The 15,232-nt window shown below is 50.6% G+C and overlaps 1 protein-coding gene across 1 annotated transcript in view; it reads left to right on the top strand.

The window, feature by feature from the left end:
- Positions 1-5,328: 5,328 nt before the first annotated feature.
- The window catches only part of PWWP2A (PWWP domain containing 2A), a 93,521-nt gene continuing 83,617 nt past the window's right edge, over positions 5,329-15,232 (top strand). Inside the window, exon 1 of the mRNA XM_036846717.1 lies at positions 5,329-5,351. The gene's annotated coding sequence lies outside the window, so the exon portion shown is untranslated. The remainder of the gene's footprint in view (positions 5,352-15,232) is intronic.

The following is a 15,232-nucleotide window of genomic DNA, read 5'->3' on the forward strand; positions in this document are numbered from 1 at the left end:
CCCTGACCAGGGATTGAACCCAGGCCCCCTGCATTGGGAGCAGGAGTCTTCCCCACTGGACCACCAGGGAAGTCCCCAGATGAGGAAATTGAGGCACAGGGTAAGAAGGTCTGGAGTCAGTTCTCTGCAAAATCTTAAGACCAGTAGGCCTGAAATCCAGGCCAGTAAGTCCAGGCACGCTCTAGACAGAGTCTTTTGGACGCCCTTAGGCATCTCATACTCAGCAGGTCTAAGGAACTTGTCTCTCATCCTCCCAACCCCCACCCTGATTCTCCTGTCATCCTAGTCAGTAACAGGCCACTTCCCTGCCTCTCACTCCTGGATCAAATCAATCACCCTAGTCCTCCTTATCTTTGGAAACTCCATCACCAAACCCACCTCCAGGCATCTACCTCCAGCCCATCACATCCTTCTTCCAGAGTCAGGCTTTCTAAATGCAAATCTTCATGATACATGTAATATCCTACAGTGGTTCCCCATTGTCTTGGGGGTAAAGTCCACACTCCAGCCACTTCTTGATTCTCCAGTTCCACCTGGCTCCTCCAGTAAAAGCTCGCACCCAGCTTTTACTGGAATTGGGGCTGTCTTATACCTCTGGGCCTCTGTGTGGGCTGCTTCTAGCTCCTCTCTGCATGGACAATGCTTAATTGGCCTACAAGACTCAGCTCAGCCTTCTCTGTCCCCTAGGACTAGGTGATGCCATGACACCCAATGCTCATCCCTACCCTGTTGGAATTGCTATCTGTCTTTCCTGCCCCCCAAGTAGAATGGTAGCTGCACAAGTGCTGGAATCCCACTGGTCTCGTAAGCAAGGGCCTGGCAGACACAGCAGGGACGCAATATTACATTTGTTGTCTGAGTGAATGAATAGATGAACAAGTATGTTGCAGGAAGGGGGACCCCTTCCAGGGCCTGAGAGTGGGCCTAACATTTGGAAATGAATTGTCCGAGGAGCTACACGTGCTGACAAAGCAAGACGCTTTATTGGGAAGGGGGCCCGGGTGGAGAGCAACAGGGTAAGGAAACCCAGGAGAACTGCTCTGCCGTGTGGCTTGCAGTCTCAGGTTTTATGGTAATGGGGTTAGTTTCCGGCTTGTCTCTGGCCAGTCACTCTGACTCGGGGTTCTTCCTGGTGGTGCACGCATCACTCAGCCAAGATGGATTCCAGCGAGAAGGATTCTGGGAGGTTGGTAGGGCATATGGACTGGAGTCTCCTCTCTCCTTTTGACCTTTCCCAAATTCTTCCGGTTGGTGGTAGCTCGTTAGTTCCGCATTCCTTACCAGGACCGCCTGTTTAAGATAATTCATACAAGTGCTTACTATGGTGCCTGGCCAGGGCAGGCGGTTTCATTCAGTGGTTCCCCGAGTAAGTAGAAGGATCAGTCTGGATGCCAAGCAGAGAGGTAGGCACATTTACACGGTTGTCCTAGAGTAGTTGTCCTCACACTCATGCAGTGGAGTGGCCCAGAGCCTTGGCGATGAAGTGAGATCGACGGGTTTGCATCCTGATTCTGACAGTATCTGTGTGTGTGACATTAGGTGGGCTCCTTGGCCTCACTGTGCCTTGGGTTTTCCACTTGTAAAATAGGACAATAGTATCATCTTCAAGTGCTTAAAATAAAAAGCATGACGGAGTGAAGGGCTCTGCAGACAATGTATCAAATGGTGGTTCTGTCTCTTTCTGCTGCTCCGCAAGATGGCATGATGATGAAGATGAGAATTTGGTGATCAGTCTGCCTGGGTCTGAATATTGGCTCTTCCACGTATTAACTGTGTGATTAGGGGCAGTTACTCAATCACTCTGAGCCTCAGTTTTGAGGTAATAGTACCTGCCTCCCAGGATTGCTGTGAGAATAAGATAAATATGTAAAGCAGTTACCTTGGTGCTCCAATAATGGTTGGCTGTATTTTTAGCCATAATTCCTGTAGCACGCTTGAGTCCTGTAATGTAGTGTGATGGCCAGGAATCCTGGGTTCTCCATGAGTGACTCAGAGACACATTCTTCCTCTCTGTTGTTCAGTTTTCATATCTGTACAAAGGGTCAGCTCAGCTGGCTCCCTCCAGCTCTGAAATGCCATGCTTCTGAGTCCTGCCTGGTCTTCTTCATCCCTGACAGTACCTGGCACCCTCTCCAAGGAAAGTCTCCTTCTAAGGAAAGAGGAAAGACCCCTTCTCTGTCTCTCCAACTCTGCTCCCTTGGCCTTATCAAAGCTGGCTTACTCCATTACTCATCCCCTCTGGGGGTCTCTGTGCTTCCCGTTTCCAGTGGGTGCTAATGGGATAATTAGAAGCACTAATGGAACCCACAGGAACTCAGTGTTTGCTTGCTAATGGGTCGCCCCATCTGCCCTCCCTGTAACACAATGCCTTCACCCTGGTAAAAGGCACTCAGGGATTTTCTGTTGGCTCCAATCTGCTGGTTTCTAACATCTGGAAAGGCAGAAGGCTGGAGAGGGAAGGAGGGGGACAGGTAGAAGTGGGGACAGGGTGGGAGAGGCTCTGCACCAGCAGCCAGGACATCTGGGCTCCCATCTCGCTGACTTGCTGTGTGAGCTTGCACAAATCCATTCCCTTTTCTGGGCCTCAGTTTCCTCATTGGTAGCAAGGGGCAAGTTGGGCTCTAAAGACTTTGTTGGAGCTAACATTCTGGAATTTTCAAGTCCCGTCACTTTTGTAGCTGAGGTGTGAATGTCCTCCCAGCATCAGTCAACATCCAGAACCTACGATGTGCTGGTCTGGGCCTGGCACAGAGTGAGGCACAGTCCCTACCCCGGGAGCTCCTGGGCTCTGGCCATCCTGCTGCAGTTTCTCTGTTCACCACTCGGGAGAGAGCAGGGAGGCCTCCGTGCTTACTGAGGACGCCCTGTGTGCTGGCCAGGCCGAGGGCATGGAGAAAATACAGGTAGCTGCAGATCTGTCAGTCCTTTTGGTTTTCTGATTATACTGTGTTGTCTTGCCTCCTGGCCTTTCCACAAGCCATCCCCTCTGCCTGGACTAGTCTTACCTCCCCTGCTCTTTGCCTGTCTAACTCAATTCATTTTTCAGGCCTTACCTCCATGCATCTGTTCACTCATTCATTCAACCCATACTTACAGAGTGCTTTTTTTTTTGGCCACGCCATGCGGCATGCAAGATCTTAGTTCCCTGACCAGGGATCAAACCCATGCCCCCTGCATTGGAAGTGTGGAGTCTTAACCATTGGACCGCCAAGAAAGTCCCCGCATACTTATAGAGTACTTATCGTGTGCAGGGCTGCGCTGAGGATTTGGGATCCAGGAGTGAATAAGACACAAATCTGTTCCTATCCCCTTACAGATTCTTATAGGAGGAGATGGTCAATTCAACAATTTCAGCAGGAAAAAAAATTAAGTTGAGGGCTTCCCTGGTGGCGCAGTGGTTGAGAATCTGCCTGCCAATGCAGGGGACACGGGTTCGAGCCCTGGTCTGGGAAGATCCCACATGCTGCGGAGCGGCTGGGCCCGTGAGCCACAACTACTGAGCCTGCGCGTCTGGAGTCTGTGCTCCGCAACAAGAGAGGCCGCGATAGTGAGAGGCCCGCGCACCGCGATGAAGAGTGGCCCCCGCTTGCCACAACTAGAGAAAGCCCTAGCACAGAAACGAAGACCCAACACAGCCATAAATTAATTAATTAATTAATTAAAAAAAAAATTAAGTTGAGATGAACATAGAGGGGGATAGAAACAGGCCAAGATAGAAGTGGGCACTCCGAGAAGATGCAACCACATGTGCACAGCTCAGAGGCAGGAAAGAAAAAGGCTTTTTTTTTTTTTTTTTTTTACTTTATATATTTTTATTTTTATTTTTAGCTGTGTTGGGTCTTCATTGCTGCGTGCGGGCTTTCTCTAGTTGCGGTGAGCAGGGGCTACTCTTCGTTGCGGTGCGCGGGCTTCTCATTGCGGTGGCTTCTCTTGTTGCAGAGCACAGGCTCCAGGCCAGGCTGCTCAGTAGTGGTGGCACATGGGCTTAGTTGCTCCGCGGCATGTAGGATCTTCCCAGACCAGGACTCGAACCCGTGTCCCCTGCATTGGCAGGTGGATTCTTAACCACTGCGCCACCAGGGAAGTCCCAAAAGTGGCTTTTTAGAAGAGTAGAAAGATCAGTGTGGCTGGAGTATAGTGAGGGAGGAGGGCAGAGGGAGGCTGGAGGGCAGGGCTGGAGCACACCGGCCCAGAGGTCCTTACTCGGGGAGCTGGGCCCCTCCCCCATGTCTGGGTGGGTGCTCCTCCTCTCCTTCCCTGTCATAGTACCTGTCATGCTAAATCGTCATCGCTTGCTCATTTCTTTGATTCCCCGTCCAGACCACGAGTTCCTAAGGACAGAGACCACCTCTGGTTAAGTGCTGTGCCTGCTGTTCTTGACTGATGGCATAAAACAAAATATGCTTTATGGAGCTGCCCCATCTCAGTAAACAGCACCACCATTCATCCAGCAGCTCAAATGAAAACCCCAGGAATCATCATGGACACCTTGTCCAGTTTCTCTCCTCCTGGGAATCTAGGAAAAGACCTGTCCCTGCTACCTCTCAGACCATCCTGCACCTGCCGTGGCCACCTCCCTGGTCCAGGTCACCATGAGAACCTCTCAGCTGCTCCCTCTTCTATTCCCTCATCACACCACTCCCCTGCTTAAAATGTTGGCAACTAATTCTTTTTGTTTGTTTGTTTGTTTAATTTTTATTTTATTATTATTTTTTAATATTTATTTATTTGTTTATTTTTACTTATTTTGGCTGTGCCGGGTCTTAGTTGCGGCACGCGGGATCTTCGTTGCGGCATGCGGGCTATTTAGTTGTGACATTTTCTTTTTTTAAATTGTGAAGACTGAAAAGCAAAACAGAAACAAAAGCATAGTCACTTCACTGTGCTTAAAATAAAACCATCATCCTGACCTACACGTCCTTGCTGCTCTGGCCTTTTCTAGGTCTCCAAGCTCATCTCCTACATTCTCTTTTTTGCTCTTCTGGCCATGTGGGCCCCTCTCTCCTTTTTCTGATTCTTACATATTCCAAGCTTTGCTCCTGCCTCAGGAGCTTTACATGTGCTGTTCCCTCTGCCTAAAATGCTGTCTCCCCAGATTTTCACCTGTCCTCCTCGTCCCAACTCAACTCCAGTGTCACCTCCATGGAGGGGCCTTCAGGCCATCCCCCCCATCACCATCGTTCCTTGCCATTCTCCATCCTATGCCCTGTTAGCTCTACCTGCTATTTCCTGTTTGTCCGTTCAGTTATTTGTTTATTGTTGGTCTTCCAGACTCTCTCCAAGGTGAACTGCATGAGAGCAGGGATCTTATCTGCCTTGCTCAGAGCTGGAGCCCCAGAACCTGGCACGTGGTAGGCCCTCATTTATTTGCTGTTTATTGAAAACATTTCTTTTTTGTTGTTTTTATTTATTTATTTATTTATTTTTGGCTGCATTGGGTCTTCATTGCTGCAGGCGGGCTTTCCCTAGTTGCGGAGATCGGGGGCTACTCTTTGTTGCGGTGCGTGGGCTTCTCATTGTGGTGGCTTCTCTTGTTGTGGAGCATGGGCTCTAGGCGCACAGGCTTCAGTTGTTGTGGCACATGGGCTCAGTAGTTGTGGCTGGTGGGCTCTAGAGCGCAGGCTCAGTAGTTGTGCACGGGCTTAGTGGCTCTGAGGCATGTGGGATCTTCCCCAACCAGGGCTCGGACCCATGTCCCCTGCATTGGCAGGGAGATTCTTAAGCATTGCGCCACCAGGGAAGCCCCAATTGAAAACATGTCTTGATCTCCTTTATATGCCAGGGTCTGTCCTAAGCACTTTTTCTGTATTATCTAACAATCTCACGGCAGCAACCCTGAGAGAGAAGCTGCAGCTTAGAGAGGTGAAGTGACGAGCCCAAGTTTGCGGAGCTAGGAGGCGATGGAGCCTGGATTCAAAGCACCCTGTGCCCCAAGACCACACTAGCAATTAGAATGAAGTGCTGATCCTCATAGCAAAGGCTCAGGCTGCATGAATGAATGAGTGTACAAATTATAAACACCTGGACTGAGAGGCATGGCTGAATGAGAACATTCCCAGCTTTAAGACGCTCACTGTCTTCATCGTCTTGGGTCTGTTTTTGGAGTGGAGAATAGAGCGCTCTCATTGCCTCAGGGACTGCTGTGTGCCAGGTCCTGTACCCAGTGGCCCTTGTGGTGATCTGCTTTGTCCAGAGCGGCTGCCATGTCAACCTGGGTGGCGGCGGGGGGACCTCAGGGAGCACCCCGGTAGCTGGGGGCTCTCCCTGGGCGGCCGGGCTGTCTTGTGAGAGCCGGGTCTCGGGCTGGCTGCCCACCCGCCTGCCAGCCAGAGCTCCCTAGCTCGTCAATCACTTCGCGGCGCTCTGCCAGGCTGGATCTCAGAGGAAGACAAGTCAGTTGAAAATGGAATGGGCCGCAAGCTCAGGAGGGAATCGAAGACACTGGGGAGTGGGGAGTGGGGAGGGAGAGGCCCAGGGAGACAGCTGAGGTCGGGATCGATCCCCTCCTCCGCTAAGAAGGGTCGATGGGGAAGAGGTGGGGGCAGGGTTCCTGTTGGAAAAGCAGTGGGGTGAGCAGAAAAGGTGGAGAAAATGGCTGGTGTGGGCGGGCGGAGGTGCTTTCCCATTGCAATGGAAATTCAGTCTCCCCCGGTGCCCTGGCTGCCTTCCGCGGCCCCGGGGAGCAGACCGACAGCTCAGGGAAGGCGGGCAGCTTATGGCGGCTGCTTGGCCACAGGCTCAGCTGCCCTCCAGCACTGCTGTGGGTCCCTGTGGCCTCGCTTCCCGGCACCCCCTGCCTCCCCTCCCCACGGCTGGAGAGGCTGGGGCGTCTCCGTCTGCACCACCCCTCTCCTTTCTCAGATCTGAGCCTCCTGGGATTGGAATTGCGCTGCCTCCCCGGAGAGGCTCTGCAGAAAGTCAGAATGTCTGTGCCAAAGACTCCTTGGAGATCTTCTAGTCGAGAGAGGCAAATCCGCAGGCTTTTGTTTTTGTTTTGCCTGTCAGTCTACACAATGAAAAAAACAAAAATAACGATACACACACACGTATAACTAGGTGCCAACATTAAAGCAGAAATAAACTGCACGTAAAAATCTGATTTCTGGATTCTATTAAAAAAATCCAACGATTTGGCAACTCTGAGCTGGTTTTACCAGAGCTGAGCCCACCACGCCCACTTCACCCCTCTGTGTTACTGACCAGGCCCCTGTGGGCTGTGAGTTTCCACCCCTCACCTCTTCCCAACCCCTCACTGGAGAAGGTGAGGCCTGCAGTGGGTAGGAGTGAGAGCAGGGTCCCGGGAGGGACAGTTACCCTGGGACTGAGAGGCCTCCTGGTTTCTTATCCTAGGGCTGCTTTTTGTGAGGTGTGATCTTAGGCAGGTAACCAGAGAACCCCTCAGAGCTTCAGTTTTCTCATCTGTGAAATGGAGATAACTACAGTGAACTTGTGAGGAATAAATGAGATACTGTACATTTAACATTTAGCACCACCCCTGTATGTTTACAAGGAAGATATTCTTAATTTTTTTTTAAATTTATTTATTTAATTTATTTATTATTTTTGGCTGCGTTGGGTCTCCGTTGCTGTGCGCGGGCTTTCTCTAGTTGCGGCGAGTGGGGGCTACTCTTCGTTGCGGTGCGCAGGCTTCTCGTTGCAGTGGCTTCTCTTGTTGCGGAGCATGGGCTCTAGGTGCGTGGGCTTCGGTAGTTGTGGCACGTGGGCTCAGTAGTTGTGGCTGGCGGGCTCTAGAGCACAGGCTCAGTAGTTGTGGCACACGGGCTTAGTTGCTCCGTGGCATGTGGGATCTTCCAGGACCAGGGCTCGAACCCGTGTCCCCTGCATTGGCAGGCGGATTCTTAACCACTGCCCCACCAGGGAAGCCTGATACTCTTAATTTTGAATAGGTAATATGTGTGATGATATATATGGTCCAGTTAATATTCACATACAAAGAACTACGCCAAAACTCAGTGGCTTGAAACAACAATGTATTATTGTCTCTTGCAGTTCTGTGGCTGACTTGGTTCATCTGGGTGGTTCTCACCTGGGGTCTCTGGCATTGATGTGGTCACGTGGCAGCTGAGGGTGCAGTCATTTGAGTGCTTGATGGGGGCTGAACCTCAAGACGGCTCAGTCACACGGCTGCAGATGATGTTAGCTGGGGCTGGAGCCCAGGCGGCACTGTGGACCACAGTGCCTGCACAGGGCCTCTCCACGTGCCTTAGACTTGTCCCATCATGGTGGCCGGGGTCTGAGTGACAGTGTCCCAGATCTAGCTGCATGACCTTGTATGACCTAACCTTCAAAGTCATGTAGTATCACTTCCACCATTCTTCATCGGTCTAAGCAGATGCAAAGCCCCTCAGATGGAACAGGACAGGACATAGATCCCACCTCTTGAAGAATTGCGGGGCCATGTATTAAAACCACCACAACATATGTGTGAACTGAAACGTAAGTCTCACTTCTACCCCATTCTCCCAGGGCTGAATTACCCTCCCTAGCAGCAACCACTGCTAACCAATTCCCTGTGTATCTTCCCAGAGAGAAAATACATACGTACACAGGGTGAGAGCTTTACGTAGACAGAAATCCTTACTGTCTACTCTGGTTATCCAAACACTATTCGAACTCAGGAACAAAATAGATTCAGATAGCCTCTTGGATGAACTGTTTACTAATGAACTCTTGCTATTTGCTATCGGAAATGAAAGACAGGAGTCAAATAGTCCGATGATGTAGCATCCCTTGCTTTGAACCCCTGCTATCTGAATTCAGAAACCAAATAGATTTGGATAGCAAGAGGTGCTTGCATAAGTACACATAAGAACATTTCTTCCCCGACCCCTGGCTCCGCCCCAGCATATTAGACACACTGTTCTGACCCTTGCCCTTTTTACTTAACAGCCTGTCTGGAAGATCAGCCTCTTTCAGCATATGTAGATGTTTCATTCCTTGTAGGTGCACAGAGCGTTCCATTGTTGAAGTACACCATTACTTGCTTAATCATATCACCTCCGATTGGCTTTTTTTTCCTAGTCTTCTGCGAATCATAACCCACACTGCAGTGAATAGCCTTGTCCAGAAGTCTTTATGCGCTTGTGTAAGATTACCTCTGTGATAAATCCCTAGAGGCAGAATTCTGGTCAAAGGGAAGGGTTCCCATGACCATCTCTACTCCATCCTGGCAGGACCTGCTCAACTCCACGTCTCTTGTGCTCTGGCTTGGACCTTCTGCCCTTGCTCATGCTGTCACCTGTGGGATCCTGCCGGCTTCCAGGGCAGCATGTGGCAGCTGCTTCCCAGCTACTCACCGAGGTTATATGGGGCCTGCTGGGGTGAGGGGAATGAGGGAACTCCGCAGGGACAGAGATGACAGCCTTTGCAAAAGGAGGGCTTGGGGAGCTGAGAGGCACCTCACCCCACGTATTTGCCTCCTGTTTTTCAGCAGCAGCTGCATCTGTTTCTCTCAGATCCCAGAGCAGTTGCTGGGGATATTCAGGTTGCTTTCATACCCTTTAAAGAGAAAAACAGTGCTTGCTTCTTGTTGCGGATCTGCACTCTGCTGCGTAGGGCCGTCTGTGGAAGCTTCCAGATGCGCAAAGGCCAAGAACAGGAGGCACCATCAGGAGCCCCAGTTGCCCCTTCCTCTGCTTTTCAGTGTCACAGGATGCCGATAACTGTTGGGTTCTGCTCCTGTACCAGACATAACATTGAACCAGGAGTCAGAGACCTAAATTCTTGTCCTCACAATTCCCATTTATGGGTGCACTTGCCCTTATGTGCCCTGCATTCTGGTGAAAAGGCTGTATGGCACGGTGGTTATGCAGGTCATTTACTGTTTGCTCTCAGACCCATACCCTGCCCTTCCTCCTCTGGGCTCACATCTAGGGGGCTGGACTATGTTTCCCAGGCTCCCCTGCCCACTGGCTTCCTTTTCAGTTTGGCCAATGGGAGGTGCCAGCAGATTAGAGAGCAGGGGGTGGGGAGAAGTTGGGATGTATCCACCCCATCCCCTACCCCTGGCACCGCCACTCCTGCACCCTCTGGCAGTGACTCCAGAGGATGGCCCCTTCCTCCAATGTCCTAGCTCCTACCAGGCAGCCAAGGCTCTCCTTGGGCTGCAGTGACACTGACTCCTCCCTTTGTCCCATCAGCCCTGGGGAAACAGTGATTTCCTACAGTTGTTAACCTCTAGGTTGCCCCATCTTTCCTTGGTTTTCATCTCTTTTAGCCCCCCTCTAACTAGTTGCCCCTATTAAATTCCTTCTCTTCAACCCTCTGGCATGGGTTTTGATCCTGCCTGGACCCCTACTGATGTGGACTCAGGTCAGAATGCCTGGATTCAAATCCCAGCTCTACCCCTTCCTAGTTTTGAGACCCTGGGCATGTTATTAACCTCTCTGAGCCTCAGTTTCTTCATCTGTAAAGTGGGAATAATAATAGTACCTATCCCCTTGGCTTACTGTAGAGGTCAATTGGACTAATAGTTTGTAAAGTGGTTAGAACAATGCCTGGAATATATCGAGCATACTGTCAATACTAGGCTTGTTATTAATTTTTTCTCATTTAGTCCTCACAACTTCTCTGAGCGACAGGGGCTTTTATTGTGCCAGTTTTATAGAAAAGAAAACAGAAGCCCAGAAATATAAAGTGACTGAGACACACTTCTGTAGTGACGGGATGCAGACCAGGCCAGTGGGACTCCAGCTGATGGCCACTGTACCAGGCAGTCGATCCACATCACATTCAGTGGGCAGCTGGGGACCTCGGCGGGGCTGCTGCAGCTCCCATGCTAACTGGTGGGCACTGGGTGTTTGGCCTGCCTGTCACCATATCCCTCACCCCCAGGCCATTGTTGCAAATGGGAAGCCAACACAGCTAGTAGCCTGCTCCCCAGGCCAGAAGGTAAGGGCTGAGACTGTGTTCTGGGAGGGAAAGGGGTGATGGTGAAGGAGCTTAAGATATTTTCACCCTCTTCATTGTAGTGACAGTTCACTGAGCTCTTCCTATGGGGACAGATATTGTGGTCAGGGTTTCACATGCTAACTGGCTTTAAGAGTCTTGGAGCTGCATATAAAGGAAACCAAACTAGATTGGCTTAAGGAAAATGTGAATGAATATGTTCTTCAGACTGGGAAGTTCAGGAACAGATTTGGCTTCAAGCAAAGCATGGTGATGTCATCATCATCGTCATCATCATCATTATCGTCATCATTGTTATCTTGGCTCTATTTCCTTGTAAGAAGTGACGTCACCCACAGGTAGATGCGCTCTCTCTCCAAACTCATATTCTTCCAGCTCAGTAACACTGGGGAAGAGAACTCCAGACTCTGGTTGGCCTGCTTGAATCTCAGGTCCACCCTAGGGACCAGTCACTGTTGCCAAGAAGGGGATAGTATGACTGGCTGGACATAGTCCGCGCCCCATCCCTGTGGCCTGGAAGAGGCCAAGGCTCTGTGACCAACAGTCTTTTTTTTTTTAATGTTTATTTATTTACTTATTTATCGTTGCGGCCTGTGGAATCTTTAGTTGCGGCATGCGAACTCTTAGTTGCGGCATGTGGGATCTAGTTGCCTGACCAGGGATCGAACCCGCGCCCCCTGCATTGGAAGTGCGGAGTCTTAGCCACTGGACCGCCAGGGAAGTCCCCTGAAAATCTTAACAAAACACATAGAGTGGTGTGGATCCCCGAAGAAAGGGATGCTAAGAGACAACAGGAAAAGAAAGAGTAGATGAATGAATGCATGACTGTGCCACCAGATAGGCATTCCTTTATTGAATCTGTACTATTACTAGCTTTATTTTGCAGACAAGGAGACAGACACAGAGAGGTTGAGGAAGAAGGCCACGCTTCATGACACAGCTAGGACTGGGGCCCAGGATTGCCTGACTTCAAAAGTACCTACTTTTACCCATGATCTCTCCCATCCTTACAGACCCTGCAGAGCTCAAGGACACGCGTGGGAAAGGGAGGAATCGGGAGTGGGAGAGGAGATGGAAGGTGAGGCTCCGGGCCCTGCCTTCAGTCATTTCCAATAGGGAGGTCCAGGCTGTCTCTGTGGGCAGGGCTCTGTTGCACACCCTTGACCTGGGGCCCTGGCTGGGGCTCCTCCAGTTTGTTTTTTCCTCTGCGGCATGAGTCAGGCTTTGCCCTGGCCTCAGGTTCGGGTCTGAGCCATCTGTGCGATCGTATGCGTGCAGGAAGCAGTCCTCATCAAAGCCAGCTTGTCAAACAGGCCCTGCTCCCTGATGGGAATCCTCTGCACCTCCGCCCACTCCGTCTCTACCCCAGTCACTCCCACTGACAGGCCGCAGCCTCTCCCATCCCCTGGAGTTTGTATCTCATGCTGCTCCTTCTGCCTGCCTGGAAAGCATTTCCTCTACCCCCTATCCGGCTGACTCCTTCTCATCCTGTGGAACTCATCTCAAGGGTCACTTCCTTCAGGAAGTTTCTATGACATGCCTCCCACTCTCCGCAGTCTAGAGGTCCCTTCTCTGTGTTTATTTCTAGCACAGCAGTCATCACATTCTGATGAAATTCTTCTTACTGGTCTGTCTTCCTCACCAAATTCTAAGATCTCTGAGGATAAGAACATCATTTCTGAACACAGTTGGTGCTCCATAAATATGTGTTCAATTAGCAAATGAGTGAATAAAGGGCACCACTGGGACCTGTGACATTCTCTTTTGCAGGTCTCGGCACTGACCAGGGCTGTCTAGGGTGTATGCTGGGCGTGGAGGCAGGGCAGGAATGCAGCCAGGATCCTTGAGGCTTCTTGGGCAAATTCCTCTAGTTTCAGTCAACCAGGGCAGGATTTCAGAGGCCTGGGTTATTGCTGGCTTCTCTATGTCCTAAAAAAAAAGTGGGTAAAGTAGAATTTACTCCTTAAGCAAATTATAGAGTAAATCACAGATTTACTGTATAATTACATAATATAATTATATAATCTCGTGTGGAATGTTGGAGTCCTGGAAGCTGATGTCAGAGGTAGATTTTTTTTCTTTTTTTTGCTTATATAACTGATGTAAGAGAGGAAAAACTTTTCTTCTGCCCTCTTAGGTTATGTAAATGGGGGCCTGTGGATTAAACCAACAACAGACAGATTAGTAAGAAAAAAAGATAGGTTTAATCACATAATATATAGAAGTTTACAGAAAAATGTGACTCAAGGAGGTGGTTAGAATTTGGGGTTTAGGGACTTGCCTGGTGGCACAGTGGTTAAGAATCCACCTGCCAGTGCAGGGACACAGGTTTGAGCCCTGGTCTGGGAAGATCCCACATGCTACGGAGCAACTAAGTCCGTGCATCACAACTACTGAGCCCGCACGCCGCATCTACTGAAGCCCACGCACCTAGAGCCTGTGCTCCGCAACAAGAGAAGCCACCACAATGAGAAGCCCACGCACCGCAACGAAGAGTAGCCCCCCCTTGCCATAGCTAGAGAAAGCCCGTGAGCAGCAACAAAGACCCAGTGCGACCAAAAAAAAAAAAAGAATTTGGGGTTTATATACCATCTTTTTTTTTTTTTTTTTTAATTTATTTTGTCTGCACTGGGTCTTAGTTGCAGCATGCAGACTCTTAGTTGTGGCATGCGGACTCTTAGTGCAGCATGTGGACTCTAGTCGCGACATGCATGTGGGATCTAGTTCCCCAACCAGGGATCGAACCCAGAGCCCCTGCATTGGGAGTGTGGAGTCCTACCCACTGGACCACCAGGGAAGTCCCTATATACCATCTTAATAGGGGAAGGGGATGAGGGAGAAGGGCAGTTACAGGAAAACAAATTACTATGAGGAAAGAGAAATGGGCCCTTAGGAGACTAGATGGGAGATATGATCACTTTATGACAGTGTCTGTTTAGGTGGGTAATTCTAGTCTCTAGTCAATCTTCCCTTGTTGCTCCCCAGGGAGGGATTTAGCACAATTGAGTTCTTTTGAGAAGCTATGCTTTTAAGCAGATAAAAAATATCAGGAACTCAAATGCCTTCTGCTCAAAGTAATTTTTATGCCACAGTGGCATATTCTTGACTGGTTCACTGAAAAGTCCAGGGATCCAATACTTCATCAGTTAAAGCTGGATCCAGAGGCTTAAACCATTTCATCAAGTCTCAGGTCTATATCTCTCTCTTATACACATCAATGCATCCATCAATCTGGTCCCCTCTCTCTCCGTCTCTTTCTCTCCCTCTCTTTCCATGGCGTCTCCTTCTGTGATGGCGTCGTCCTCAAGGAAGCTCCTCCGGTGTCATGGCCAGATGGTCTCCAGCACCTCCAGATGTGCAGGAAGCTGATTGCTGACAATGTCTCTTTTCCCAAGAGTTCCAGCCAGATTCCTTAGGGTGGTCTCATGGGACCCAGCAGAGGTAGAAGTCGGCTGATCAGCCAGGCCGGGCCTGGCACATATGCCCGCCCTGGAGCCAGGCAGGTAGAGAGGCCAGGTTAGCCTCACCTGATCCACATGGACTGAGAGTGGAGGAGAGATTGTTTCCGGAAGGATGACTAGGGTGCCTCTGACAAAAGGGGCGAAGTGGATTCCAGGCGAGGGGAAGGCACAGATGTCCTCTTTACAGAGAGACACCTAGAGTGTGAGAAAAGCTGAATCGTAGTCATGGACTCACAGCCTCAGAAGGTTGAAAGGCCCCTTAAAAGTGAACTCCTGCAGCCCTTTCGTGACAGCTGCTTGCTGGGTGCCTCAGGGAGCAGCATCCCGTCCCTGGCTGATGCCGGAGCCCAGGGAGCCTGAGAGGTCAGGGGAAGGGTCCCCCTGGTGTTCCTCCTCCCTGCTTACTTCTGTTCTCCTGGAAGATTCTGGGTCACAGCTGCCCACCAGGGGCCTTGTTTATGCTTCTTCCCAGTGTGCTCTGGGCTCTGGCCATCCGCCAGGCTGGCGGTCAGCCATGCTAACCATGGGCTGTAAACTCCCTTCTTGACACAGAGGCCCAGTTGGAAAGATATCCGGGGCTCCTTGGGAGCTAGAAGCAAGCCAGGGAGCAGGCAGCAGTCCAGCCTGAGGCTGAGGCCCAGGGCCCGCCTCTGGCCTAGGATGCTGAGTGCCCGCTCCCCTCCCCCTCTCCATCAGCCCTGGGAGCCAGGGCACCGCCTCTCCAGCCACAGACCTGAGCCTCCTGTTCAGACCTGCTCAGACACTCCTGAGGCCTGGGGCCATTATGCTTCTCCCAAGTGAGAGCTGAAAACAATAGGAAAGGATGGTTTACTAAACACAGC

This window comes from Balaenoptera musculus, chromosome 3 (assembly GCF_009873245.2).
Source record: "Balaenoptera musculus isolate JJ_BM4_2016_0621 chromosome 3, mBalMus1.pri.v3, whole genome shotgun sequence".
Classification (NCBI taxonomy): Eukaryota; Metazoa; Chordata; class Mammalia; order Artiodactyla; family Balaenopteridae; genus Balaenoptera; species Balaenoptera musculus.